Genomic DNA, 3,703 nt, shown 5'->3' with positions numbered 1-3,703 from the left:
AGATCTGACCTCTGAGCCCAGTGGGGAAGCTGGGGCTGAGGTTGTCAGAAGACGACCGTTCCCCTCTTCTTACAGCTCCCTAGACAGGGAGGGCAGACGTGAGAATTTGTTGCTCTGCACTCTGAATTGGCTTGGTTTAGATTTGGAAGTGTGGAAGTAGACCCCAAGGAAGAGGTTGGGTAATGATTTGTAGTTAGAATTTTTCTTTTTCCTACCTTGGCTGGTGAATCTTTTAAATGGCATCCTTGGTATATCTTTTCAAGTTATGGCCAAGCGTGGAAGTAAGAGGCTATCCTGAGCTCAACTGTGCAGCCATCAGGGAGCGGAGCCGGCGGCTTTGCTAGACTGCTGTCATAGAATATGACAGAGAATAGAATAACCTGAGCAGAGTTTTCGGATAGAATATAGATTACATTCTGTATCACTGGTATGGAATAGAGTAAGTTCAGCCAGAGATGATTGGTGCTATTCTGCATTTCCTCTGCTATTATGGAAGGAACCCTTGATACAGGTAAATAGGTTAGGATAGCGTTTAACCAGAAGGATAATATGGAGTGACTTCTAGCCTCATAGTCATTTTGGACAGTTACAGTTTGGAGTTGTTTCTTTTTACTTTTTGTTTATCTCTGAAGCGTGGCATAACATTGTTACCCTGTACTGTGGGAGTCATCAGAAAGGACAAATGTGTAATTTATGAATACAAACAGCATCAAGACATTGTTCTCTATAATACATGACAGTAAACAATAATAGGAAAGGAAACATATGGTAGAAGTATATGTTATTTGAATAAAGACAGGATCCTCTAAGATTGTCTATAAATGGTACTAGAATAATAATTTTTGGTGTCTTGTATGTTTTTTGTATTTTTATGTGTCTCCATTGTGAGTACATCTTGGAAATCTTTGGTTCGGGGTTTTTTCCCTCTGGACCATTACAGATCTGCAGATATTCCCAGGTCACACCCATTTCCACATTCTGAGTGCACAAGTTGCAATTGTTTTCTGGGCATCCGACTTCAGTAGTTGAAGCAATTCGGCTGCTTTGTCCCAGGAAGAGCATAAATCTTTAGGAACTCAGTGGGAGTTCCACTCTACTGCAGTGGCAAGCGTAAAAGTGGCCGAACTCAGTGGCAATGGCATTTGTAACAGTTTTCTGTCAATAGTTCTTCAAGGTGTTGGAAAGTTATAAATTGCGTAGCCTCTTTTTGTGTTGCTCTCAGCCAGTTTGTTCGGGGATTCCTTTTTAGGCTGATGGTGGATGATGAGATGCTGATTTTCCACAGTATCCCTGAAAGTACTGATGAAAGAAGCTACTGGGCTGATTTTTCTATCTGTTACGCTGCTTTTTGTCTCTGTCTGTACTTATCTTTTGAGGAGTTCGTTTGCAGTGACACTGATGAAGTAGAACACAGTCATGGATGCACAGAAAAATCAATTCCTGATAGAAACTTCTAACTGTTCTGTGACCTTTAGTTAGGTTTGCTGGGTAGATACAAAAAACTTCATAAATACTAGACCTATTTTCTGCCTAGAGACTGCATGGAATGTATCCTACAGCTTTTTTTAGCTCTTCTACAGTCCATTAGTTTGCATGAACAGGGTTAGAGAGAACCTCTGTACAGTACTAGATGCTGTACAAATCCACACTGAAGAGATGGCTCTATAATTGTTCCAGCTTTCTGGGAATGGCCTTAGAGAAAATACACTGCATCATTTGTTGCTCCTGCAGATGAATGATCATGCCTCTGGAACACACAGGGAGCTGCAGAGCACTTTTGTAGTGTTCGCCTTTAAAGTAAAGCAGAATTTGAAAGTTGGGTATGAAAACTGAGGCATCTAGAAAATTTAGGAGACTTGTTAACACAGATGGGTAAACAAAGTTTAAATTCCTTAGGTCCAATATCTGTCAGCACAAAAGGTACACAGAGCACTTTCAGTGACGTACAGACCACATCTCTGCTCCAGCTGTGTGTTTTGAAAATGTCCAAAGGCAAAAACTTACCACATGGCAGAGACACTTGGTGAACACAGAGTCGGCACAGCTGGCCCTATGCTTTGACATTTGCTGTCTGGGGTGAAACGTGAGAGAGAGGTAGGCAGTGCCTCCGTTCTAACTGCCCCTGTGACTGCTGCCCCTGGGTATCAGCGCTGTCCGGCTGCTCGTGAGGCTGCTGAGACTGGTGTTATTAAACTCATCTTAGGACTGGGAATTTGTTCTTGGCTCACCCATCTTTTCGCTCTTCCCAATAAAAGCAGAACACAGCAATGAACATCAGCCTGTTGGGTTAACATCAGTTGTACCAAACTTCTGTTTCTCAGGCTTCAGAAGCAGCAGGATGTCAGATATTCTTCGCCCTTTGGATTTACCTTCCTAATTACCTCCTTCGGTCTTGTTTCTGCTGTAGCACTTACTGATGGCAAAGCAGAAGTGAAGAATAGCATGAGAATGCTAGTGTTTGCATGCTACCACCACTAAATCTCTGCTTGATTTTTTCATTTGTAACTAATACTCTATACTTGGAGCAGAAGCTCACATGTGCTGTTACAGCGCCAACCATAACGTGGCATTTTGATTTCTCAACTGGCACGTGTGGGCATCACTATTCAACAAGTGACAGAATATCATTATGAAATAAAAACTCTTCAGAAACTGTATGTAAAACCTCAAATCAGTCACATTCAGTTAGCTCTCATCTTTCAGGACCTTCTACTGCTGTATGCTGCCAAGTTCTGACTAGGAGGTACAGAGCCATAATCAAGCATTGCTTGTCTAAAGGAAAAGGAGGGAGCTTGAGGCCTTTTCTCTAAGTTTTAGCCTTTATACTAAGTGCTACTGAAACTCTACTTGGGAGTTTGTTTCAGTAACACATCGAGCAGGAGCAGTTAACATGTGCCAGTTTCAAGGAGAAAGCAAACACGTAGAACATGGATAGGAAGGTAGCGTTCTTCGTTTTAGAAGGGAATGACTCTTGTCCTCTATACCCTCTAGGGAAGACAAGTCACAAGAGGAGGACATTCTGGGATGTCATCACAGCACTGTCAGCATTTTCCTTTCTCTCAGCTCACTGTGATTTAAAGAGCTGGTGACGTCAGGGAGTTGGGATTCCAGACAGAGTTGTTGATCTTACCTCACTGTGAGAAGTTGCATGGATTAGCCTTTCCTAACAAGGCATTGTCCAGCTTTTCTTACATGAAAGATTTCTCGTATTTCGTTTGGGCTAAGTCTGCTGCCCCCCTTTCCTGCTCTCATGAATTAATACTGCTGTGCCTGACTCTATCCATTCTGAAAATATCTATCGATATAGCTCATAGCTATTTATATCTGCTAGTGTCAACATAAAGCAGGCACACGTTCCTAGAAGAAATTATGTCTTTTTACAGCTTCTGCATCAGGGAAGTTAAGGCTTAAAATACAGAGATAGCTTGGGCAAAGTTTTAACTGTTCTCCATTCTTGCCTTTCCACTGAAGAAAGTTGCATGTCATGATAGTTTTTCAGGTCTTATAGAAAGTTGCATGTCATGATAGTTTTTCAGGTCTTATGAAATCTGCCAGAATTTGCCCACTTTTTTTTTTCCTTTGAAAACAGGATTTATTTATTTTTAAGTCGTGTTTAATGTATCTCTAGTGTTCAGCAATGGATAAGCTTTATGTCCAGGAATATCATAAGACATATTTCACATTCTGGTGTAGTAACTTCCTT

The sequence above is a fragment of the Apaloderma vittatum genome, unplaced genomic scaffold (assembly GCF_000703405.1).
Source record: "Apaloderma vittatum isolate BGI_N311 unplaced genomic scaffold, ASM70340v1 scaffold1130, whole genome shotgun sequence".
Lineage (NCBI taxonomy): Eukaryota > Metazoa > Chordata > Aves > Trogoniformes > Trogonidae > Apaloderma > Apaloderma vittatum.
This window is presented reverse-complemented; position numbering follows the sequence as displayed.